This window comes from Petromyzon marinus, chromosome 6, assembly GCF_048934315.1.
Source record: "Petromyzon marinus isolate PM22_M1 ecotype Great Lakes invasive population chromosome 6, UKy_Petmar_22M1.pri1.0, whole genome shotgun sequence".
Lineage (NCBI taxonomy): Eukaryota > Metazoa > Chordata > Hyperoartia > Petromyzontiformes > Petromyzontidae > Petromyzon > Petromyzon marinus.
Window position 1 is genome coordinate 7,721,142 of NC_133672.1, and position 25,954 is coordinate 7,747,095.

Sequence of the window (25,954 nt, forward strand, 5' to 3'; positions counted from 1 at the left end):
TCTCACTTGTCTCTGTCTAACTTGTCTCTCACTTGTCTCTCTGTCTCACTTGTCTCTGTCTAACTTGTCTCTCACTTGTCTCTGTCTCACTTGTCTCTGTCTCACTTGTCTCTTTCTTGTCTCTGTCTTGCTTATCTTTATCTCACTTGTCTCTGTCTCGCTTGTCTCTGTCTCGCTTGTCTCTGTTTCACATGTCTGTGTCTTGTCTCTGTCTCGCTTGTCTCTGTCTCACTCGTCTCTGTCTCACTTGTCTCTCTGTCTTGTCTCTGTCTCACTTTTCTCTGTCTCATTTGTCTCTGTCTTGTCTCTGTCTCACTTGTCTCTGTCTCGCTTGTCTCTGTCTCTGCCTTGTCTCTGTCTCACTCGTCTCTGCCTCACTTGTCTCTGCCTTGTCTCTGTCTCACTCATCTGTCTCACTTGTCTCTGTCTCACTTGTCTCTGTCTCACTTGTCTCTGTCTCGCTTGTCTCTGTCTCACTTGCCTCTGTCTCACTCATCTGTCTCACTTGTCTCTGTCTCACTCATCTGTCTCACTTGTCTCTGTCTCACTTGTCTCTGTCTTGTCTCTGTCTCACTTGTCTCTGTCTCGCTTGTCTCTGTCTTGTCTCTGTCTCACTTGTCTCTGTCTCGCTTGTCTCTGTCTCACATGTCTTTGTCTCACTTGTCTCTGTCTCACTTGTCTCTGTCTCACATGTCTTTGTCTCACTTGTCTCTGCCTTGTCTCTGTCTCACTTGTCTCTGTCTCACTCATCTCTGTCTCGCTTGTCTCTGTCTCACTTGTCTCTGTCTCACTTGTCTCTCTGTCTCACTTGTCTCTGTCTAACTTGTCTCTCACTTGTCTCTGTCTCACTTGTCTCTGTCTCACTGTCTCTGCCTTGTCTCAGTCTCACTTGTCTCTGTCTCACTTGTCTCTGTCTCGCTTGTCTCTGTCTCCCTTGTCTCTGTCTCACTTGTCTCTTTCTTGTCTCTGTCTTGCTTATCTTTATCTCACTTGTCTCTGTCTCGCTTGTCTCTGTCTCGCTTGTCTCTGTCTCACATGTCTTGCTTATCTTTATCTCACTTGTCTCTGTCTCACTTGTCTCTGTCTCATTCCTCTCCGTCTCGCTTGTCTCTGTCTCCCTTGTCTCTGTCTCACTTGTCTCTGTCTCACTTGTCTCTCTGTCTCACTTGTATCTGTCTAACTTGTCTCTCACTTGTCTCTGTCTCACTTGTCTCTTTCTTGTCTCTGTCTTGCTTATCTTTATCTCACTTGTCTCTGTCTCACTTGTCTCTCTGTCTTGTCTCTGTCTCATTTATCTCTGTCTTGTCTCTGTCTCACATGTCTCTGTCTCAGTCTCACTTGTCTCTGTCTCACTTGTCTCTGTCTTGTCTCACTTGTCTCTATCTCTGCCTTGTCTCTGTCTCACTTATCTCTGTCTCACTTGTCTCTGTCTTGTCTCACTTGTCTCTGTCTTGTCTCTGTCTCACTTGTCTCTGTCTTGTCTCTGTCTCACTGTGTCTCTGTCTTGTCTTTGTCTTGTCTCTGTCTCACTTGTCTCTGTCTCACTGGTCTCTTTCTTGTCTCTGTCTCACTTGTCTCTGTCTTGTCTGTCTCACTTGTCTCTGTCTCACTTGTCTCTGTCTTGTCTCTGTCTCACTTGTCTCTGTCTCACTTGTCTCTGTCTCACTGTCTCTGTCTTGTCTGTCTCGCTTGTCTCTGTCTCGCTTGTCTCTGTCTCACATGTCTCTGTCTTGTCTCTGTCTCGCTTGTCTCTGTCTCACTTGTCTCTCTGTCTTGTCTCTGTCTCGCTTGTCTCTGTCTCGCTTGTCTCTGTCTCACTTGTCTCTCTGTCTTGTCTCTGTCTCACTTGTCTCTGTCTAACTTGTCTCTCACTTGTCTCTGTCTCACTTGTCTCTGTCTCACTTGTCTCTGTCTCACTTGTCTCTCTGTCTCACTTGTCTCTGTCTAACTTGTCTCTCACTTGTCTCTGTCTCACTTGTCTCTGTCTCACTAATCTCTGTCTCGCTTGTCTCTGTCTCACTTGTCTCTGTCTCACTTGTCTCTGTCTCACTTGTCTCTGTCTTGTCTCACTTGTCTCTGTCTTGTCTCTGTCTCACTTGTCTCTGTCTTGTCTCTGTCTCACTGTGTCTTTGTCTTGTCTTTGTCTTGTCTCTGTCTCACTTGTCTCTGTCTCACTGGTCTCTTTCTTGTCTCTGTCTCACTTGTCTCTGTCTCACTTGTCTCTGTCTTGTCTCTGTCTCACTGTCTCTGTCTTGTCTCTGTCTCGCTTGTCTCTGTCTCACATGTCTCTGTCTTGTCTCTGTCTCGCTTGTCTCTGTCTCACTTGTCTCTGTCTCACTTGTCTCTGTCACACATGTCTCTGTCTCACTTGTCTCTGTCTCACTTGTCTCTGTCTCACGGTGTCTCTGGTTTGTCTCTGTCTCGCTTGTCTCTGTCTCACTTGTCTCTGTCTCTGCCTTGTCTCTATCTCACTGTGTCTCTGTCTTGTCTCTGTCTCACTCATCTGTCTCACTTGTCTCTGTCTCACCTGTCTCACTTGTCTGTCTCACTTGTCTCTGTCTCACTGTCTCTGCCTTGTCTCTGTCTCACTTGTCTCTGTCTCACTTGTCTCACTTGTCTCTGTCTCACTTGTCTTTGTCTCACTTGTCTCTGTCTCACTTGTCTCTGTCTCACTTGTCTTTGTCTCACTTGTCTCTGCCTTGTCTCTGTCTCCCTTGTCTCTGTTTCACTTGTCTCTGTCTTGTCTCTGTCTCACTTATCTCTGTCTCACTCGTGTCGGTGTCTGTGTATGGCTGTTGGGTATGTATATTAGGGAGACAAAGGCGGCCGGGCGTGGTGTTGGCCACCCACCCCCTCGTGTTGCCGTGCCGGCCTTCATAGGTGCCACTCGCTCACAGCACTTGCCCCAACAGTCTGTCAAGGCTACACGGGGGAGCTTTGTCTTTGCGTGGAGGGTGGGTTGGGGTGTGGATGAATGTGGGGGTTGGGTGTACGTGTGTGAGGGTGTGTGTATGTGGAGGGTGAGTTGGTGTGTGTGTGTGAATGGGGGGTTGGGTATGTGTGTGAGTGTGTGTGTGTATGTGGAGGGTGAGTTGGTGTGTGTGAATGGGGGGTTGGGTATGTGTGTGAGGGTGTGTGTGTGGAGGGTGGATTGGTGTGGGTGTGTGAATGGGGGATTGGTCACGTGTGTGAGGGTGTGTGTGTGTGTGGAGGGTGAGTTGGTGTGTGTGTGTGTGAATGGGGGGTTGGGTGTGTGTGTGAGGGTGTGTGTGTGTGGAGGGTGAGTTGGTGTGTGTGTGAATGGGGGGTTGGGTGTGTGTGTGAGGGTGTGTGTATGTGGAGGGTGGGTTGGTGTGTGTGTGTGTGAATGGGGGGTTGGGTGTACGTGTGTGTATATGTGGAGGGTGGGTTGGTGTGTGTGGGTGAATGGGGGGTTGGTCACGTGTGTGAGGGTGTGTGTATGTGGAGGGTGAGGTGATGTGTGTGGGTGAATGTGGGGGTTGGTCACGTGTGTGAGGGTGTGTGGGTGTGGAGGGTGAGTTGGTGTGTGTGGGTAAATGTGGGGGTTGGTCACGTGTGTGAGGGTGTGTGTGTGTTAATGGGGGGTTGGTGTGTGTTTGTATGGGGAGGGTGGGTTGGTGTGTGTGTGTGAATGTGGGGGTTGGTCACGTGTGTGAGGGTGTGTGTATGTGGAGGGTGAGTTGGTGTGTGTGTGTGAATGGGGGTTGGGTGTGTGTGAGGGTGTGTGTATGTGGAGGGTGAGTTGGTGTGTGTGTGTGAATGGGGGTTGGGTGTGTGTGAGGGTGTGTGTATGTGGAGGGTGAGTTGGTGTGTGTGAATGGGGGGTTTTATGTGTGTGAGTGTGTGTGTATGTGGAGGGTGAGTTGGTGTGTGTGTGTGTGAATGGGGGTTGGGTGTGTGTGAGGGTGTGTGTATGGGGAGGGTGAGTTTGTGTGTGTGTGTGAATGGGGGGTTGGTCACGTGTGTGAGGGTGTGTGTATGTGGAGGGTGAGTTGGTGTGTGTGAATGGGGGGTTTTATGTGTGTGAGTGTGTGTGTATGTGGAGGGTGAGTTGGTGTGTGTGTGTGTGAATGGGGGTTGGGTGTGTGTGAGTGTGTGTATGGGGAGGGTGGGTTGGTGTGTGTGTGGAGGGTGAGTTGGTGTGTGTGTGTGTGTGTGAATGGGGGTTGGGTGTGTGTGAGGGTGTGTTTTGTTGGGGAGCGGTAGTGTAGCTGTTAGCGCGCTGAGCTACGAACCTAAAGACTCGGGTTCTATTCCCGCTCACGGCCAACACCGGTGACGATTATCTTAACCGGTCCCGGGCCTCCCCTAGATCGACTCAGCCTGAAATGAGTACCTGGTGCGATGTGTAAACATCGCCACTGGGGAGACAAAGGCGTTCGGGCGTGGTGCTGGCCACTCACCCCCTCATGTACCGTTCCGGCCTTCATAGGTGCTCGCTAACAGCACTTGCCCCTACAGTGTGTTAAGGATACACGGGGGATCTTTGTCTTTGTATGTGGAGGGTGGGTTGGTGTGTGCGAATGGGGGGTTGGGTATGTGTGTGAGGATGTATGCAGGGTGGGTTGGTGTGTATGAATGTGGTTGTTGGGTATGTGTGTGAGGATGTGTATGTGTGTATGTGGAGGAGGGTGGGTTGGTGTGTGTGTGTGAATGGGGGGTTGGGTGTGTGTGAGGGTGTGTGTATGTGGAGGGTGGGTTGGTTTGTGTGAACGTGGTTGTTGGGTATGTGTGTGAGGATGTGTGTATGTGGAGGAGGGTGGGTTGGTGTGTGTGTGTGTGTGAATGGGGGGTAGGATGTGTGTGTGTATGTGAGGGTGTGTGTATGTGGAGGGTGGGTTGGTGTGTATGAATGTGGTTGTTGGGTATGTGTGTGAGGATGTGTGTATGTGGAGGAGGGTTGGTTGGTGTGTGTGTGTGAATGGGGGGTTGGGTATGTGCGTGAGGGTGTGTTTGTGTAGGGTGGGTTGGTGTGTGTGAATGTGCTTTTTGGATATGTGTGTGTAGAGTGTGTTGTTGTGTGTGTGGATGGGGGATGGGTATTTGTGAGGGTTTTGTATGTGGAGAGTGGGTTGGTGTGTGTGAATCCTGGGTTGGGTATGTGTGTGAGGGTGTGTTTGTAGAGGGTGGGTTGGTGTGTGTGTGAATGTGCTTGTTGGGTATGTGTGTGTAGATTGTGTTGTTGTGTTTGTGTGGATGGGGGATGGGTATTTGTGTGAGGGTTTTTGTATGTGGAGGGTGGATTTGTGTGTGTGAATGGTGGGTTGGGTACGTGTGTGAGGGTGTGTATGTGGAGGGTGGATTGGTGTGTGTGAATGGGGGGTTGGTCACGTGTGTGAGGGTGTGTATGTGGAGGGTGGGTTGGTGTGTGTGTTAATGAGGGGTTGGGTATGTGTGTGAGGCTGTGTGTATGTGGAGGGTGGATTTGGTGTGTGTGAATGTAGTTGTTGTGTATGTGTGCAAGGGTGTGTATGTGGCAAAAACAACCCCCTACCTCCTCGTTCGTGCCGTACAGCAACGCTGTGGTGAGCAGTGTCGTGGGGGGGAGGGCCAATTCCGATTGGCCATTCCCCTCATGGCTTTTGTAACCACCACAGCGGTCAAATGTGGGCTCTGGACGGGTGCGAGGGTCTGGTAACCCCTCTACCTTCAATTAATTACCACAAAACCACGTCTAAAATATCTAATTAAGCTTGCGCCGGAGACCCCGGGGGGACAGGCATCTATGACGTCTCCTGGCCAAACCCCATTTGGCGGAGCCAGGAAACCGAATCCTTACCCTCGGGGCTCCTCCAGAAACAACAAAAAACCACGTGGAATGTTCGAATGCTCACTGCGGAGGAGAGGCTGCCACTGCTCTGTCGGGAGGTGGACAGGTACCGCCTGGATCTCTGTGGTATTCAGAAGATCCGGTGGACCGGCTCTCGCTCCTGCCACCATGAGGGGTGGACAGCCCTTTAGTCGGGGCAGGAGACTGCCAAACAACAGGGAGTGGCTCTTCTTCTGAACAAAATAGTGAAGGGGGCGTGGGAGCGTGGGGGTGAGGTGTGGGAAGCCGTAAGCCCCAGGCTACTTTGGGCTCGCCTTCCTATCAACCGGAGGTGAGGAGTGGTGGTCGTGGTTACTTATGCCCCCACCGAAGACGAACATCCGTGGAGGGATGCAGGCAAGGCCTATGAGTCAGATGCCTTCTATGACCTCCTGTCACACGTGCTAGTTAAAGTGGCCCCTCGGGATAGAGTCATCTTGTTGGGCGACTTCAATGCCCGCTTTGGCCATGATGCTGGTACCTGGTCTCGAGTGATTGGAAGGCATGGGCCAGATCAGCTCAATAACAACAGTAGGAGGCTGCTAGATTTTTGTGAAGCCCATGGGCTTGTAATTACCAACACGCTGTTCTGGCATCGGCGCATCCACACAACATCATGGATACATGCCAGGTCCAAGGAAGAACATCTGCTTGGCTACATAGTAATGGAACAGCGGATGCGGATCGATGTCCTTGACACCAGGACCTACCGTTGAGCTTATCTTCCCACTGACCATTGACTTGTCATCTGTAAGATGTGCCTGCCATTCTTCCACTCCGGTGGTGGGTGTATACCCAGGACCCCATTCAAACTCAAAGTGGCCTGGTCTCAGCTAGCTGATGAAAGTTGCAAGCAATAATTTCATCATCGCTTGCGGCTGGGGTTGGCATCGTCCCCCACTCCTCCAGATGTCGAGGGGAAATGGGTGAGGTTTAGGACTGTGGCTCATGCACCTGGAATGGCTGCTTTGGGTACACGGTCCAGACCTCCTCAGAGACCCTGGCTGACAGAGGAGGTATTCAGGCTGGCTGAGAAAAAGCGACAGCCCCACTCTCATCGTCTACAGCACACCACGCCAGAGAATGAGGAGGCTTACCGCAGCCTTTGCTCGGAGGTTCGGAGAGCTGTAAGGCGCTGCAAGGATGGGTGGTGGTCGCGGGTTGCTGAGGAGATGGAGTCTGCCTCAATGGCCCGTGATCACAAGTCGCTATTTAACTCCATAAAAAAGGTAACCTGTAGCGCCACACCTATTACCATCATGAGGGGAAAGAACGGTGATCGAATCTCCGACCCCCAGGAACAGGTTTGCAGATTTTCTGAGCATTTCTATGAGGTCCTGGGGGAGGGGAAATCCCTCAGCCTGGAAAACATGGGACAAAGTGGGAATGACCCTGCTGAGGCTGCAGTGTCTCAAATATTGTCAGAAGAAGTCACTCCCTGTGAGTGGCTGGCTGAGGTGCCATCTGTTGAGGAAGTACTGAATGTGATCCAGAGTCTGAGACCAGGAAAGGCACCGGGCAGAGATGATCTCCCAAGCGAAATGCTAAGAGAGGGTGGCGTTTGTGCACAGACTGCCCTACATGACATCATAACAACAGTCTCGACCACTGGACGGGTTCCACAGGATTGGAAGGATGCCCTGGTGGTCCCCCTTTTTAAGAAGGGGGACTGCACAGACTGTAACAACTACAGGGGCATCTCACTCCTCAATGTGCCGGGAAAGGTCCTGGCAAGGATTATTCAACATCGCCTTGCCAGGCACGCTGAGGAGAGGCTTGCAGAGCCCCAATGCAGTTTCAGAAAAGGCAGTCCTGCACAGATGCCGTATTTTCTGTCCATCTGCTACAGCAGAGGTGTAGGGAATTCCAACAAAACCTACATCTCTGCCTTATTGACCTGGTCAAGGCCTATTATACCATCAGTAGGCCTGGGCTCTGGATTATTCTTCGTGCTTTCGGAATCCCTGACCCTCTGCTCATGATCATTAAGAACCTTTATGATGGTGCGCGTACCCAGGTAAAACTACGTGGCCGAGAGTCGGAGCCATTCCCTGTTCACCTTGGAGTGTGACAGGGATGTCCTCTGGCTACCACATTATTTAACATATTTTTTGACCACGTAGTTCGTAAAGCCTTCGGTGGTTGTACCGGAGGAATTTCCATCTGGTACAGATACAATGGGAGGCTGATCGATGCCCGGGTGCGGTCAAAGGATGGCTCCCTATTGGTCAACCACATTATGTGTGCCGATGATCTGGTAATTGCTGCTCACTCAAAGGAGGAGTTGGAGGTGCTGCTGCTGAACCTGGAGCTTGCCACTAAGAGGTGGGGCCTTACCCTCAGCCCCACCAAAACAAAGCACCTGCCTGGGTATTTTGTACCATCGGACCCTCCACCCCCACAACTCCCAATTGGTGATGGGGCAGTTGTGGAGAGAGTGGAGAGTTCCCATACCTGGGCAGTGTGCTCATGACCGGCTCCGGTTTGACATCAGAGGTCTCACTCTGAATCAGTCGAGCGGCATTATCTTTTCATCGGTTGCGTAACGCTGTGTGGAAGCTACCTGGTCTGTCACTCCACACGAAGTTTCAGGTCTTCTCAGCCACGGTCATTCCCTCCTATCTCCACGCTTGCGAAACGTGGGCACCCCTAATGGAACATCTTCGCCGGTTAGAAACATTTAGGTTGTCCTGCCAACGATTCATCCTGGGTTTAACCAGGCTGGATTGTGTGCGGAGCTCACATATCCTTGAAAGATCTGGACACAGCCCCATCGGTGAGCTCCGCCGGCAGGCAAGGCTGCGTTGGCTGGGTCATGTAGCCCGAATGCCCAGCAACCGCATGCCTAAACAGCTTTTGTTCGGCCGGATCGAGGGGGCTAAATGGGCGCGGCACGGGCTAGAGAAGATATGGAGTGATGTGGTACAGGGGGATGTGAAGCTGAGTGGACTTGCCGATGACTGGTACCAGCGGTGTCAAGATCGGCCTCTGTGGAGGAGGCTCGTGAAGGACGCTACTGGGCAGTTGGAGGCAGTCGCCCTCCAACAACGACGGAGGGGGGAGGAGCGATGCTCACAACAACAAGCGGAGAACCGCGTGGCTAAAGCACAGCAAGTTGGCACAGTAGGGGGTACAGGTGGTGCATCGACCAGTCATATTAGTCAGGCAACCCGTGGCACCTGGGTCTGTCCCGTGACCTGCCAGTGGGTGTTCAACACTTCACGTGGCCTTAACGTGCACATAGCCTGGCACAAGCGCTGTGGTGACGTCACCGCAACTTAGTGGCAAATGGCGGTTGTTGTTGTGTGTGTGAGTTCGTGTATGTGGGAGGGTTGGTTGGTGTGTGTGTGAATGTGGGTGGTGCTGGCTCACAGAACTTGCCCCAACAGTCTGTTCAGTCTACACGGGGGTCTTTGTTATGTATGTGTCTGGGTGTGTGTGTGCTCAGAACAACGAGCGGAGTGCCGGGTGGCTAAAGCACAGCAGGTTGGCACAGTAGGGGGCACAGGTGGTGCATCAGCCAGTCATCTCAGTCAGTCGACCCGTGGCACCTGGGTCTGCCCCGTGACCTCCTGCCAGCGGGCGTTCGACACTTCACGTGGCCTCAGGGTGCACATAGCCTGGCACAAGCGTCGTGGTGACGTCACCGCCACTTAGTGGCGAATGGCGGTTGTTGTTGTTGTTGTGGAGGGTAGGTTAGTGTGTGTGTGAGGGTATGTGTGGAGGGTAATTTGGTGTGTGTGTATGTGGTTGGTTGGGTAGGTGTGTGTAGGTGTCTGTATGTGGAGGAGAGCGGTATTGCAACGGTTAGCTCGCTGCACTACAAACTGGGCGAACCGAGTCCGATTCCTGCTCATGGCCAACACCAGTGACGTTTATCTAAAATCGGTCCTGATATTGGCCATGAGCAGGATGAATTGGCTTCAAATGGTGCGATGTTTAAAAATCGCCAATGGGGAGACAAAGGCGACCGAGCATGGTGCTAGCTAGCCAGCCACCAACCTCGTGTGCCACAGTGCTGACCTTCGCAGGTCCTCGCTAACAGCACTTGCCCCAACAGTCTGTTAAGGCTTTACGGGGGATATTTTTGTCTTTTGTGTGGTGTATTTTGAGCGGTGGTGCAGTGGTTAGCACGCTGCGCTACAACCCGGTGACCCGAGTTTGATGCCCGCTCATGGCCAACACCAGTGACGATCATCTGAGCTGGTCCTGGGCATCCCCTAGATCTACTCAGCCTCATGAATACCTGGTCCGATATGTAAATATCACCACTAGGGAGACCAAGTCAGCCGGTCGTGGTCCTGGCCACCCACCCCATCGTTTGCCGTGCTGGCTTTCATAGCTGCTCGCTAACAGCACTTGCCCCAAATGTCTGTAAAGGCAGTACGGGGAATCTTTGTCTTTGTTGGGTATGTGTATGAGTGTGTATGTGGAGTGTGGACTCGGTGTTTATGCGTGTGGAAAATGTGTGTGTGTTGGTGTGTGGACTAATTGTGTGTGATTGCCTATGTATTGTATCTTCCGTGGGTGTATATGTGTTTATGTGGGTGTTTGGATGTACTGGTTTTTTCGAAGGCGTGTGTTGGGACTAGGGTTAGGTGTGTATATATATACACCGTGGGTGTGTGTGACTGTGGGGTGTGTGTAACCTCCGATTAGCAAGGTTGGCTATGTACGGTGTGAAAGAAGTTCAACATACATGTATACACAGCCTTTGGTTGTATGCACTTGCCTATGTGATTGTGTTGGAGTGAGTGTATGTATGTATGTAGCTTATGGTTTGGTATACGTGGGTGCGTTGGGACTGCGTCTTGGTGGGAAGTGGTGGCACAGTGGTTAGCGCACTGAGCTACGAACCTGGCCACCTGAGTTCGATTCCTGCTCATGGCCAATATCAGTGACGAATATTTTAACTGGTCTTGAGCCTGAACAAGTCTTGGGCCCCTAGGTCGACTCAGCTTGAAATTAGGACCAGGTGTTGTGTGTCAACATTAATATTGGCGAGACAAAGGCGATTATGCATGGTGCTGACCACCCACCCCCTCGTGTGCCATGCCAGCCTTCATAAGTGCTCGTTAACAGCACTTGCCCCAACATACTGTTAAAGAGATTTCGTAGATCTTTGTAGTTTGATTAGTGTGCACAAGGGGCCTGGTAACCCCTCCATGTTGCAACAATTCCCCCAGGGGGAAAGGCGTTATGACGTCTTCTGACCAAACCCCTATTGACAGAGCCACCCCCACCCCCCCGGGATTCCTCCAAAAATATAAAGCAACTACTGCGGCTGGCCACGTGGAATGCTCAAGCACTCACTTTGGAGGAGGAGGAGGAGGAGGAGAGGCTGCCATTCCTTTGTCGGGAGCTAGACCAATACTGCTTGAACCTCTGTTAAATACTGGCTCCAGTCACCATGAGCGGTGCACAGTCCTCCACCCTGGGCAGGAAACTACCTAACAATAGGGAGTGGCTCTTCTTCTACAAGGTTTAGGAAGTTCTGAGTTCCTTACTGCTGCGGGCTCGCTTCCCGATCAACAGGAGGCGAGGAATGGTGGTGATGACTTATGCCCCTACCAAAGACAAACATCAGTGGAGGGATGCAGGAAAGACTGATGAGTTAGATGTCTTATACCGCCTGGCTCATAGGCTGGCTAAGTGGCCCCTTGGTAGTCATATTGTTGGGTGACTTTAATGCCTGAGTGGGACATGACATAAGCACCTAGGCTGGAGTAATTGGAAGGCATGGGCCAGATCAGCTCAATGGGAGGAGGCTGCTCTGCTTCTGTGCAACCCATGAGTTTGTAATAACTGAAATGCTGTTTTGGCATGAGCTCATCCACACGACAACCTGGATGCACACCGGGTCCAAGCAAGAACATCTGCTGGACTACATAGTTCCGGAGCAGCTAATGCAGGCCCATGTCCTTGACACCAGGACCTACGGTGGAGCTGATCTGCTCACTGACCATCTGTAATTGGTGCTTGCCATATTTCCACTGTGGTTGCAGGCATCCATCCAGGATCCTATTCAAATCCACAATAGCCTGGTCTCGGCTTGCTGATGAAGGTTGCCCAGCAAGAATGTCATCATGGCTTGCAGCCTGGGTTTGCATTGTCCTCCCTCCTGATTCGGAGGAAAAATGGGTGAGGTTTAAGGACTCTGACTCATGCAGCTGTAATGGCTGCATTGGGTACAGAGACCCTGGCTGACAGAGGAGGTGTCCCGGTTAGCTGAAAGAACATGGCAGGCTCACTCACACCATCTACAACAACCCACAACGGAGAATGAAGAGGCTTACGGCAGCCGCCCGTTGGAGGGTCAAATTACTCTTTAATTCCATCAAAAATTTTACTTGCACCACAACACCTATCATCATCCTTAAGGGAAAAATGTTTATCCAATCTCCAACCCCCATGAACTGGTTTTCAGGTTTGCTGAACATTTCTATAAGGTCTTGGGGGAGAAGAACCCCCTCAGTGCACATAACAGCATGGGTCAATGTGGGGTTGATCCTGCTGGGGCAGCAGTGCCTCAAATATGGGATCAAGTAGCCGCTCCCCTGTGAGTGGTTGGCTGATGTGCCATGTGTTGAGGAAGTGCCAAGGGTGATCCAGAGCCCAAGACCATGTAAAGTGCCGGGCAGAAATTACCTCTTAAGCAAATTGCTGAAGTGGGGTGGCGTTTGTATGCAGACTGCCTGATCTGACATCACTACGGCTGGTCCGCAGGAGGGGTTTCTCAGGGTTTGAAGGAGGGACCACACTGATTGCAACAACAACTGGGGGATCTCCCAGTGTGCCGGGAAAGGTCTTTGTAGGAATTATTCAATATCGCCTTGCCAGACATGCTGAGGAGAATCTTGCAGAGCCCCAATGTGATTTCAGACTGGAGCTTCCTGCACGGACGCCATTTTCTATCTCCATATGCTACAGCAGAGGTGAAAAAAATTTAAACAGGACCTGCATCTCTGCTTTATTGACCTGGTCAAGGCCTTTAATACCATCAATAGGCCAGGGCTCTTGGCTATTCTTCATGCTTTTGGAGCCTAAGACCATTTTCTCACCATCATGAAGGACCTTCATGATGGTGGCCAGGCCCTGGTAAAGTTGTGTGTCCGGGTGTTGGAGCAATTATCTGTCCACCTTGGAGTGCAACAGGGATGTCCTCTGGCCCCTATACTATTTAACATCGCCTTTGACCGTGTAGATCAAGAAGCTTTCCATGGATGGACCAGTGGAATTTTGTATAGAACGATGGGAGGCTGACCAGGTGCGATCAAGGGATGGCTCCCTTTTGGTCAATCATATTGTGTATGCGGATGATCTGGTGATTTCTGCCTACTCTGAGAAGAAGTTGGAGATGCTACCTGCTGAACCTGAAGCATGCTGCGAAGAGATGGGGCTTTGCCATCAGTCGGACAAACAAAGCACCTGCCTGGGTATGTTATGTTGCCAAAAGCTCCCCTCGTTCAACTCCCTATTAGTGATGGGACAGTTGTGGAGAGAGTGGAGAAGTTTCCGTAGTTGGGCAGTGTGCTTATGACCAGCTCCGGTTTGGCAGCCGAGGTCTCGCTCCTTTTCATTGGCATTATCTTTTCATCAACTGTGTAACGCTGTGTGGAAGCTACCTGGCTTGTTGCTCCATATAAAGCTCCGAGTCTTTTCGGCCACAGTAATGCCTTCTCTCCTCTATTCTTGCGAAACGTGGAGCCCTCTGAAGGAACATCTGCTGCCGGTTTGAAACATTGAGGCTAGCCTGCCTACGATCCATCATGGGTATAACGTGACTGGATTGTGTGAGGAGTTCACAGACCCTTGAAAGATCTGGACACGGCCCCATCAGTGAGCTCCTCCTGAAAGCAAGGTTAAGTGGCTGGGTCATGTTGCCTGCATGTCCAGCCACCGAATGCCCAGGCTGCTTCTGTTCGGCCAGATAGATGGGGCCAAACAGGCACGGAACGGGCTAAAGACGACATGGACTGATGTTGAGCTGATTGGACTTGGTGATGACTGGTACCAGCAGTGTCAAGATCGGCCTCTGTAGAGGAGGTTCGTGAAGGTCGCTGCTGGTTAGTTGGAGGCAGCCGCCCTCCAACAACAACAGAGGAGCAACGCTCATAACAATGAGCGGAGCGCCAGGCGGCTAAAGTGCAGAGTTGGCACAGTGGGGAGCACAGATTGTATCCATCTGCCAGTCATCACAGTCTGTCAACCCATGTCACCTGGGTCTGTTCCCTGACCTCCTGCCAGCATGCCTTCGGCATTTAATGTGGCCTCAAAGTGCACCTAGCATGGCACAAGCGCCGCGATGGCGTCACCACACACGTCGTGGTGAACCGCGGTTGTGTCTGCGTATGCGTGGTTAGTCGTAACACATTCCTGCGGAGGGAGCTGGTAGGAACGTTGGGTTGCTCGGTCAATGGCCAGGGTCAACGGCGGCACCACGTGGTGTATTCCGCAAATATGGCCGACTGTGAGGGCGGGCACAAGCCGGCGTGAGTAGGTTAAACGTTGAGTTTTATAAGGGCACCACGGGGTGACCAGCCCCTCCTCACACAGCCCCTCCCCACCCAGCCCCACCCCTCCCACTCCCCACCTAGCCCCACCCTGCCCACCCCGCCCCTCCCCACCCTCCCCTCCCCACCTTCCCCTCTCCACCCAGCCCCACTCCTCCCATTTTTGGATGCACGACGGACGGACACAATAATCCCCTGTGGGCTGCTGGTGTAACCAGGAGGTTCCTACCAGTATCACAGTGTCTAGACTGTGTGTATTTTAGACTGTTCTACGTGTATGAGATGTGTACATGTGAGTGTCGTTCGTGTGCACTGTGCTCGTATGTATGACTGTGTGATGGTTGTCTTAGTTCTGGTTTTCGCACTGCACTACAAACCCGACCACCCCGAGTTCGATTCCTGCTCACGACCAATGACAGTGGTGAATATTTGAACCGGTTCCTGGGTCTCGCCTAGGTCGACTCAGCCCTTAAATGGGTGCATGGTTCATTTTGTCAACGTGAATGTGTACCGTGAGACAAGCGGCCAGGCATGGTGCCGGTCACACCACCCCTTTTGTGCGTGTGTCTATACACAATGGCTGCATATATTGGTGTGTGTGTATATATATTGTGCTTGTGTGTACACAGCGGGGAGCGGTGGCGCAGTGCTTGGCGTACTGCACTCCGGCAATCCGAGTTCGAGTCTCACTCACAACCCAATATCAGTGGCGGATATTTGGACCGGTCTCGTGCCTCCCCTAGGTTGACTCAGCCTTAATTTAAATGAGTTTCTGGTGTGGTGTGTAAACATCGGCTGGTCACCACTCTTCATAGATTCTCCTTAACAGCACTTCCCCTACAGTCTGCGAAGGTTATACGGGGGATCTTTGTCCTTATCTTTGTGTATACAGTGGTTGTATGTAGTGTGTGTGTGTTTCTGAATGTTGGCGTGTGTACACAGTGGTTGCATGTCACGTGTGAGTGAGTTTGTGACTTGGTGTGTGTGTACACAGTGGTTGGCTGTAGTGGGTGGGTGTGATTGTTGGTGTGTGTACACAGTAGTTGCCTATAGTGTGTGTGACTGTTGGTGTGTGTACACAGTGGTTGCCAGTAGTGTGTGACTGTTGGTGTTGTGTGTGTCTATATACAGTGGTTGCCTGTAGTGCGCATGAGTGGGTGTGTGTGGCTGTTGGTGTGTGTGTACACAGTGGTTGCCTGTAGTGTGTGTGAGTGGGTGTGTGACTGTTGGTGTGTGTACACAGTGGTTGCCTGTAGTGTGTGTGACTGTTGGTGTGTGTGTACACAGTGGTTGCCTGTAGTGTGTGTGACTGTTGGTGTGTGTGTGCACAGTGGTTGCCTGAAGTGTGTGTGAGTGGGTGTGTGTGACTGTTGGTGTGTGTGTACACAGTGGTTGCCTGTAGTGTGTGTGAGTGGGTGTGTGTGTGACTGTTGGTGTGTGTACACAGTGGTTGCCTGTAGTGTGTGTGAGTGGGTGTGTGTGACTGTTGGTGTGAGTGTGTACACAGTGGTTGCCTGTAGTGTGTGTGACTGTTGGTGTGTGTGTACACAGTGGTTGCCTGTAGTGTGAGTGAGTGTGTGTGTGACTGTTGTGTGTGTGTACACAGTGGTTGCCTGTAGTGTGTGACTGTTGGTGTGTGTGTACACAGTGGTTGCCTGTAGTGTGAGTGAGTGGGTGTGTGACTGTTGGTGTGAGTGTGTACACAGTGGTTGCCTGTAGTGTGAGTGTGTGTGTGACTGTTGTGTGTGTGCACACAGTGGTTGCCTGTAGTGTGTATGACTGTTGGTGTGTGTGTACACAGTGGTTGCCTGTAGTGTGTGTGAGTGGGTGTGTGGCTGTTGGTGTGTTTACACAGTGGTTGTCTGTAGTGTGCGTGAGTGTGTGTGTGTACACAGTGGTTGCCTGTAGTGTGAGTGAGTGGGTGTGTGACTGTTGGTGTGTGTGTACACAGTGGTTGCCTGTAGTGTGAGTGAGTTGGTGTGTGTGACTGTTGGTGTGTGTACACAGTGGTTGCCTGTAGTGTGTGTGACTGTCGGTGTGTGTACACAGTGGTTGCCTGTAGTGTGTGTGACTGTTGGTGTGTGTGTACACAGTGGTTGTCTGTAGTGTGAGTGAGTGTGTGTGTGTGACTGTTGGTGTGTGTGTGTGCACAGTGGTTGCCTGTAGTGTGTATGAGTGGGTGTGTGTGTACACAGTGGTTGCCTGTAGTGTGTGTGAGTGGGTGTGTGTGACTGTTGGTGTGTGTGTACACAGTGGTTACCTGTAGTGTGTGTGAGTGGGTGTGTGTGTACACAGTGGTTGCCTGTAGTGTGCGTGAGTGGGTGTGTGTGTACACAGTGGTTGCCTGTAGTGTGTGAGTGGGTGTGTGTGACTGTTGGTGTGTGTGTGTACACAGTGGTTGCCTGAAGTGTGTGTGAGTGGGTGTGTGTGACTGTTGGTGTGTGTGTGTACACAGTGGTTGCCTGTAGTGTGAGTGAGTGGGTGTGTGTGACTGTTGGTGTGTACACAGTGGTTGCCTGTAGTGTGTGTGAGTGGGTGTGTGTGACTGTTGGTGTGAGTGTGTACACAGTGATTGCCTGTAGTGTGTGTGAGTGGATGTGTGACTGTTGGTGTGTGTACACAGTGGTTGCCTCGCAGTGCCGGACGGGCAACTCTGTCGTGGACAGTGCTGTGGGGGGAGGTCCAATTCCGATTGGCTCCTCCCCTCATGGCGTCTGTGACCACCACAGTGGCTAAACGGGGGCTCTGGATGGGTGCGAGGGGCTGGTAACCCCTCCACCTTCAAAAAATTACCACTAAACCACGTATAAAATATCTAATTAATAAGCTTGTGCCGGAGGCCCCGGGGGGACAGGCGTCTATGACGTCTCCTGGCCAAACCCGAATTGGCGGAGCCAGGAGATTGAATCTCTACCCTCGGGGCTCCTCCAGAAACAACGAAAAGCCACTACGTGTGGCCACGTGGAATGTTCGAATGCTCACTGCGGAGGAGAGGCTGCCACTCCTCTGTCGGGAGCTGGACCGGTACCGCCTGGATCTCTGTGGCATTCAGGAGGTCCGGTGGACCAGTTCTGACTCCTGCCATCATGCGGGGTGGATAGTCCTCTACTCGGGGCAGCAGTCTGTCAAACAACAGGGTGTGGCTCTTATGAACAAAACAATGAAGGGGGCGTGGGAGCGTGGCGGTGAAGTGTGGGAAGCTGTAAGCCCCAGGCTACTTTGGGCTCGCTTTCCCATCAATCGGAGGCGAGGAGTGGTGTTCGTGGTTACTTATGCCCCCACCGAAGACGAACATCCGTGGAGGGATGCAGGCAAAGCCGATGAGTCAGATGCCTTCTATGACCTCCTGTCACAGGTGCTGGCTAAAGTGGCCCCTCGGGATAGAGTCATCTTGTTGGGTGACTTCAATGCCCGAGTGGGTCATGATGCTGGAACCTGGTCTGGAGTGATTGGAGGGCATGGGCCAGATCAGCTCAATAACAACGGTAGGAGGCTGCTAGATTTTTGTGCAGCCCTTGGGCTTGTAATTACCAACACGCTGTTCCGGCATCGACGCATCCACACAACATCATGGATGCATGCCGGGTCCAAGCAAGAACATCTGCTGGACTACATAGTGACGGACCAGCAGATGCGAGCCCATGTCCTTGACACCAGGACCTACCGTGGAGCTGATCTGCCCTCTGACCATCGACTTGTCATCTGTAAGATGCGCCTGCCATTCTTCCACTCCGGTGGTGGGTGTACACCCAGGACCCCATTCCAACCTAAAGTGGCCTGGTCTCAGTTATCTGATGAAAGTTGCAAGCGAGAATTCCATCATCGCCTGCGGCTGGGGTTGGCATCGTCCCCCACTCCTCCGGATGTCGAGGGTAAATGGGCGAGGTTTAGGACTCTCACTCATGCAGCTGCATTGGCTGCTTTAGGTACGCGGTCCAGACCTCCCCAGAGACCCTGGCTGACAGAGGAGGTGTTCAGGATAGTTGAGAAAAAAGCGACAGGCCCACTGTCATCGACTACAGAATCCCACGTCAGAGAATGAGGAGGCTTACCGCAGCCTTCGCTCGGAGGTTCGGAGAGCCGTGAGGCGCTGCAAGGATGGGTGGTGGTCGTGGGTTGCTGAGGAGATGGAGTCTGCCTCAGTGGCCCGCGATCACAAATCTCTATTTAACTACATCAAAAAGTAACCTGCAGTGCCACACCTATTACCATCATTAGGGGAAAAAACGGTGATCCAATCTCCGACCCCCAGGAACAGGTTTGCAGATTTTTTGAGCATTTCTGTGAGGTCCCGGGGGAGGGAAAATCCCTCAGCCAGGAAAACATCGTGGCACAAAGTGAGGATGACCCTGCTGAGGCTGCGGTTCCTCAAATATTGGAAGAAGTCACCCCCTGTGAGTGGCTGGCTGAGGTGCCATCTGTTGAGGAAGTACTGAAGGTGATCCGGAGTCTGAGACCAGAAAACGCAGCGAGCAAAGATGATCTCCCAAGTGAAATGCTGAGGGAGGGTGGTGTTTGTGCACAGACTGCCCTATATGACATCATAACAACAGTCTGGACCACTGGACGGGTTCCGCAGGATTGGAACGATGCCCTGGTGGTCCCCCTCTTTAAGAAGGGAACCGCACAGACTGTAACAACTACAAGGGCATCTCACTCCTCAGTGTGCCGGGAAAGGTCCTGCCAAGGATTATTCAACATCACCTTGCCAGACACGCTGAGGAGAGGCTTGCGGAGCCCCAATGCGGTTTCAGGAAAGGGCGGTCCTGCACAGATGCCATATTTTCTGTCCGTCTGCTACAGCAGAGGTGGAGGGAATTCCAGCAAGACCTACAGCTCTGCTTTATTGATCTGGTCAAAGCCTGTGATACCATCAGTAGGCCTGGGCTCTGGGTTGTTCTTCGTGCTTTTGGAGTACCTGACCCTCTGCTCACGATCATTAAGGACCTTCATGATGGTGAGCGGGCCCGGGTTAAACTACGTGGCCGGGAGTCAGAGCCATTCTCTGTACACCTTGGGGTGCGACAGGGATGTCCTCTGACTCCCACATTATTTAACATCTATTTTGACCACGTAGTTCATGAAGCCTTCAATAGCTGTACCAGGGGAATCTCCATATGGTACATATATAATGGGAGGCTGATCGATGCCCAGGTGCGGTCAAGGGATGGCTCCCTATTGCTCAACCACGTTATGTATGCCGATGATTTGGTAATAGCTGCTCATTCAGAGGAGGAGTTGGAGACGCTGTTGCTGAGACTGGAGCGTGCTACTAAGAGATGGGGCCTTACCATCAGCCCCACCAAAACTAAGCACCTGCTTGGGTATTTTGTACCATTGGACACTCCACCCCTACAACTCCCAATCGGTGATGGGGCAGTTGTGGAGAGAGTGGAGAGTTTCCCATACCTGGGCAGTGTGCTTATGACCGGCTCCAGTTTAACAGCAGAGGTCTCACTCCGAATCAGTCGAGCGGCACTATCTTTTAATTGGTTGCGTAACGCTTTGTGGAAGCTACCTGGTCTGTCGCTCCGCACTAAGCTTCAGGTCTTCTCGGCCACGGTCATTCCCTCCCTTCTCTACACTTGTGAAACGTGGACCCCCCTAATGGAACATCTTAGCCGGTTAGAAACATTTAGGCTGGCCTGCCTACGATCCATCCTGGGTTTAACCAGGCTGGATTGTGTGAGGAGCTCACAAATCCTTGAAAGATCTGGGCACGGTCCCATCAGTGAGCTCCTCCGGCAGGCAAGGCTGCGTTGGCTGGGTCATGTAGCCCGCATGCCCAGCCACCGCATGTCGAAACAGCTTTTGTTCAGCCGGATCGAGGGGGCTAAATAGGCGCGGCACGGGCTAGAGAAGAGATGGAGTGATGTTGTACAGGAGGACGTGGAACTGAGTGGACTTGCCGATGACTGGTACCAGCGGTGTCAAGATCGGCCTCTGTGGAGGAGGCTCGTGAAGAACGCTACTGGGCAGTTGGAGGCAGTCGCCCTCCAACAACAATGGAGGGCGGAGGAGCGACGCTCACAACAACGAGCGGAGCGCCGGGTGGCTAATGCACAGCAGGTTGGCACAGTAGGGGGCACAGGTGGTGCATCAGCCAGTCATCTCAGTCAGTCGACCCGTGGCACCTGGGTCTGCCCCGTGACCTCCTGCCAGCGGGCGTTCGACACTTCACGTGGCCTCAAGGTGCTCCTAGCCTGGCACAAGCGTCGTGGTGACGTCACCGCCACTTAGTGGCGAATGGCGGTTGTTGTTGTAACTGTGTGTGTACACAGTGGTTGCCTGTAGTGTGTGTGGTGGTTTGTGTACACAGTGGTTGCCTGTAGTGTGTGTGACTGTTGGTGTGTGTGTACACAGTGGTTGCCTAGTGGGGGTGTGTGACTGTTGGTGTGTGTGTACACAGTGGTTGCTTGTAGTGTGTGTGACTGTTGGTGTGTGTACACAGTGGCTGCCTGTAGTGTGCGTGACTGTAGGTGTGTGTACACAGTGGTTGCCTGTAGTGTGTGTGACTGTTGGTGTGTGTACACTTTGGTTGCCTGTAGTGTGTGTGACTTTTGATGTGTGTGTACACAGTGGTTGCCTGTAGTGTGTGTGACTGTTGGTGTATGTGTACACAGTGGTTGCCTGTAGTGTGTGTGAGTGGGGGTGTGTGACTGTTGGTGTGTGTGTGTACACAGTGGTTGCCTGTAGTGTGTGCGAGTGGATGTGTGACTGTTGGTGTGTGTACACAGCGGTTGCCTGTAGTGTGCGTGAGTGGGTGTGTGTGTATACAGTGGTTGCCTGTAGTGTGTGAGTGGGTGTGTGACTGTTGATGTGTGTACACAGTGGTTGCCTGTAGTGTGTGTGTGTGACTGTGTGTGTACACAGTGGTTGCCTGTAGTGTGTGCGACTGTTGGTGTGTGTGTACACAGTGGTTGACCGGTGTGTGTGTGAGTGGGTGTGTGTGACTGTTGGTGTCTGTACACAGTGGTTGCCTGTAGTGTGTGTTACTTTTGGTGTGTGTGTACACAGTGGTTGCCTGTAGTGTGTGTGACTGTTGGTGTGTGTACACAGTGGTTGCCTGTAGTGTGCGTGACTGTTGGTGTGTGTGTGTGTACACAGTGGTTTCCTGTAGTGTGTGTGACTGTTGTTGTGTGTGTGACTGTTGGTGGGTGTACACAGTTGTTGCCTGTAGTGCGTGTGACTGTTGGTGTGTGTGTACACAGTGGTTGCCTGTAGTGTGTGTGAGTGGGGGTGTGTGACTGTTGGTGTGTACACAGTGGTTGCCTGTAGTGTGTGACTGTTGGTGTTGTGTGTGTATATATACAGTGGTTGCCTGTAGTGCGCATGAGTGGGTGTGTGTGGCTGTTGGTGTGTGTGTACACAGTGGTTGCCTGTAGTGTGTGTGACTGTTGGTGTGTGCACACAGTGGTTGCCTGTAGTGTGTGTGACTGTTAGTGTGTGCACACAGTGGTTGCCTGTAGTGTGTGTGACTGTTGGTGTGTACACAGTGGTTGCCTGTAGTGTGTGTGACTGTTGGTGTGTGTGTGTACACAGTGGTTGCCTGTAGTGTGTGTGACTGTTGGTGTGTGTGTACACAGTGGTTGCCTGTAGTGTGTGTGACTGTTGGTGTGTGTGTACACAGTGGTTGCCTGTAGTGTGTGTGACTGTTGGTGTGTGTGTACACAGTGGTTGCCTGTAGTGTGTGTGACTGTTGGTGTGTGTGTGTGTACACAGTGGTTGCACGTAGTGTGAGCGGGTTTGTGTTGGTGTGTGTGTGTGGGGGATGGGGAAGGCTGATGTGCACACACACACACTATCACACCACACACACACACGCGCGTGTGCTCGAGTTTAACTCCGCCCAGCGCCACCCCACGTCCTATTAACCCCTCCCCTACCCCCTTCCACCATCACCACCACCATCAACCTCCTCCTACTCTCAGCCTTCCCTCCCGGGCAAACACCATCACCATCATCACAAGCTACAACCACCTTCACCCTCTCCGTGCATGTGCCTGTGAGTCGCTGTGCCTCACTGCCTGTGTTCGTGTGTTCGTGTGTGTGTGTGCCAACAGCACTTGACCCAACAGTCTGTATAGGACTATACGGGGGATCTTTGTCTTTGTGTGTGTGTCTGTGTGTATGTAGTGTCTCCGCGTGTGTGTGTGTCTTTGTGAGTGTCTGGTGTTCCGTGTAGGGGAGCGGTGGCGCAGTGGTTAGCGCTACGAACCCGCCTGCCCGGGTTCGATTCTCGCTCACGGCCAACAACCGGTTGAGGATTGTCGGAACCGGTTCTGGGCCTCCCCTAGGTCGACTCGGCCTCAAATGAGTGCGGTGTTGTGAAACATCGCCGCGAGGGAGACAAAGACGGCCGGGCGTGGTGTTGGCCACCCATCTCCTCGTGTGCCGTTCCGGCCTTCATAGGTGCTCGCTGACAGCACTTGCCCCTACAGTCTGTTAAGGCTATACGGGGGATCTTTGTCTTTTGTATGTCTGTGTGCGTATGTGGCTTTGCATATGTGTGTGTGTCTGTGAGTCATTGTGTATGTTTGAGTCTGTGTCTCTGTACTGTATGTGTGGCTGTATGTGTACGTCAGTCTGTGTGTGGCTGTGTCTGCCTTCCTGTGTATTTGAGTGTCTGTGTGTGTCTGTGTGTGAGTCTGTATACGGCACTTGCCCCAACAGCCAGCGAGGGCTACACGGGGGACCTTTGCCTTTGCTTTAAATGTGATTGTGGTTTCTGTGTGTGGCTGTCTGATGGGATGTATGCGAGTCTCCGTGTGTGTGATGTGTGTGTGTATGTGATGTGTGTATGTGGTGTGTGTATGTGATGTGTGTGTATGTGATGTGTGTGTACGTGTGGTGTGTGAATGTGATGTGTGTGAATGTGATGTGTGTGTATGTGATGTGTGTGTATGTGTGTGTGTATGTGGTGTGTGTGTATGTGTGTGTATGTGATGTGTGTGTGTGATGTGTGTATGTGATGTGTGTATGTATGTGTGTGTATGTGATGTGTATGGGTGTATGTGTGTATGTGATATGTGTGTGTATGTGTGATGTGTGTATGTATGTGTGTGTATGTGATGTGTATGGGTGTATGTGTGTGTATGTGTGTGTATGTGATGTGTGTGATGTGTGTATGTGATGTGTGTATGTGTGTGTATGTGATGTGTGTATGTGATGTGTATATGTGATGTGTGTGTATGTGATGTGTGTATGTGATGTGTGTATGTGTGTGTATATGTGATGTGTGTATATGTGATGTGTGTATGTGATGTGTGTATGTGATGTGTGTGTGTATGTGATGTGTGTACGTGTGTATGTGATGTGTGTGATGTGTGGGTGTGATGTGTGTATGTGTGCGTATGTGGTGTGTGTATGTGTGTGTGTATGTAATGTGTGTATGTAATGTGTGTATGTGATGTGTGTGTGTGATGTGTGTGATGTGTGTATGTGTGTGTGTGTATGTGTGGGTGTGTATGTGTGGGTGTGTATGTGTAATATGTGTATGTGATGTGTGTGTGTATGTGATGTGTGTATGTGATGTGTGTATGTGATGTGTGTGTGTGTGATGTGTGTGTGTGTCTGTGATGTGTGTGTGTGATGTGTGTGTCTGTGATGTGTGTATGTAATGTGTGTATGTGATGTGTGTGTGATGTGTGTATGTGTGTGTATGTGTGTGTGTGTCTGTGATGTGTGTATGTGTGTGTGTGTCTGTGATGTGTGTATGTAATGTGTGTATGTGATGTGTGTGTATGTGTGTGTGTGTCTGTGATGTGTGTATGTGGTGTGTGTATGTGTGTGTGTATGTAATGTGTGTATGTAATGTGTGTGTGTGATGTGTGTGTGTGATGTGTGTATGTGTGTGTGTGTATGTGTGGGTGTGTATGTGTGGGTGTGTATGTGTAATATGTGTATGTGATGTGTGTGTGTATGTGATGTGTGTATGTGATGTGTGTATGTGATGTGTGTGTGTGATGTGTGTGTGTGATGTGTGTGTGTGATGTGTGTGTCTGTGATGTGTGTATGTAATGTGTGTATGTGATGTGTGTGTGATGTGTGTATGTGTGTGTGTGTCTGTGATGTGTGTGTGTGATGTGTGTATGTGTGTGTGTGTCTGTGATGTGTGTATGTGTGTCGCGGTTAGCGCGCTGTGCCATGAACGCCGGCCACCCGAGTTCGATTCCCGCTCACGGTCGACATCGCCAGTGACGATTATCTGAACGAAGTCCTGGGCGTCTCCTAGGTCGACTCAGCCTCAAACGATTACCTGGCGCGGTGTCTGAAATGTTGCCAAAGGGGAAGACAAAGGCGGCCGTGCGTGGTGCTGGCCACCCCGCCGTGTGCCATGTCGGGCTTCATAGGTGCTCGCTAACAGCACTTGCCCCAACAGTATATGAAGGCTATACGGGGGATCTGTGTCTTTGTGTATGAGTCTGTTGCTGTGTGGATGCCTGTGTGTGTGAGTCTGTGTGTCTGTGTGTAAGTCTGTAGATGTGTGGATGCCTGTCTGTGTGAGTCTGTGTGTCTGTGTGTGTGAGTCTGTATGTGTGTGTGTGTCTGTATGTCTGTCTGTGTGTATGTGAGTCTGTATGTCTCTGTGTGTGTGTGAGTATGTATGTCTCTGTGTGTGTGTGAGTCTGTATGTCTCTGTGTGTGTGTGAGTCTGTATGTCTCTGTGTGTGTGTGAGTCTGTATGTCTGTGTGTGTGAGAGTCTGTATGTCTGTGTGTGTGAGAGTCTATATGTCTGTGTGTGTGTGAGTCTGTCTCTGTATGTGTGTGTGAGTCTGTATGTCTGTGTGTGTGTGAGTCTGTATGTCTCTGTGTGTGTGTCAGTCTGTATGCCTGTGTGTGTGTAAGTCTGTATGTCTGTGTGTGTGTAAGTCTGTATGTCTGTGTGTGTGAGTCTGTATGTCTCTGTGTGTGTGTGAGTCTGTATGTCTGTGTGTGTGAGTCTGTGTGTGTGTGAGTCTGTATGTATGTGTGTGTGAGTCTGTATGTCTGTGTGTGTGTGTGTCTGTATGTCTCTGTGTGTGTGTGAGTCTGTATGTCTGTGTGTGTGAGTCTGTATGTCTGTGTGTGTGAGTCTGTATGTCTGTGTGTGTGTGTCTGTATGTCTGTGTGTGTGTGAGTCTGTATGTCTGTGTGTGTGAGTCTGTATGTCTGTGTGTGTGTGAGTCTGTATGTCTGTGTGTGTGAGTCTGTATGTCTCTGTGTGTGTGCGTCTGAGTCTGTATGTCTGTGTGTGTGAGTCTGTATATCTGTGTGTGTGTGAATCTGTATGTCTGTGTGTGTGTGAGTCTGTAGCTGTGTGTGTGAGTCTGTATGTTTGTGTGTGTGTGAGTCTGTATGTCTGTGTGTGTGTGTGAGTCTGAGTCTGTATGTCTGTGTGTGTGTGAGTCTGTATATCTGTGTGTGTGTGTGTGAATCTGTATGTCTGTGTGTGTGTGAGTCTGTAGCTGTGTGTGTGAGTCTGTATGTTTGTGTGTGTGTGAGTCTGTATGTCTCTGTGTGTGAGTCTGTATGTCTGTGTGTGTGAGTCTTATGTCTGTGTGTGTGTGAGTCTGTATGTCTGTGTGTGTGTGAGTCTGTATGTCTGTGTGTGTGTGGGTCTGTATGTCT

The 25,954-nt window shown here is 51.4% G+C and overlaps 1 protein-coding gene across 4 annotated transcripts in view; it reads left to right on the forward strand.

Annotated features, from left to right (window-relative positions):
• Window positions 1-25,954, forward strand: part of LOC116939588 (uncharacterized) — a 66,943-nt gene that overhangs the window by 9,429 nt on the left and 31,560 nt on the right. For 2 of the 4 annotated variants that reach the window (XM_032948166.2, XM_032948169.2), the window contains exon 1: window positions 21,990-22,348. The exons of the other annotated variants lie outside the window; for them this stretch is intronic. The gene's annotated coding sequence lies outside the window, so the exon portion shown is untranslated. Of the gene's footprint in view, window positions 1-21,989; window positions 22,349-25,954 lie in introns of those variants that run through there. 4 annotated transcript variants of the gene reach the window in all.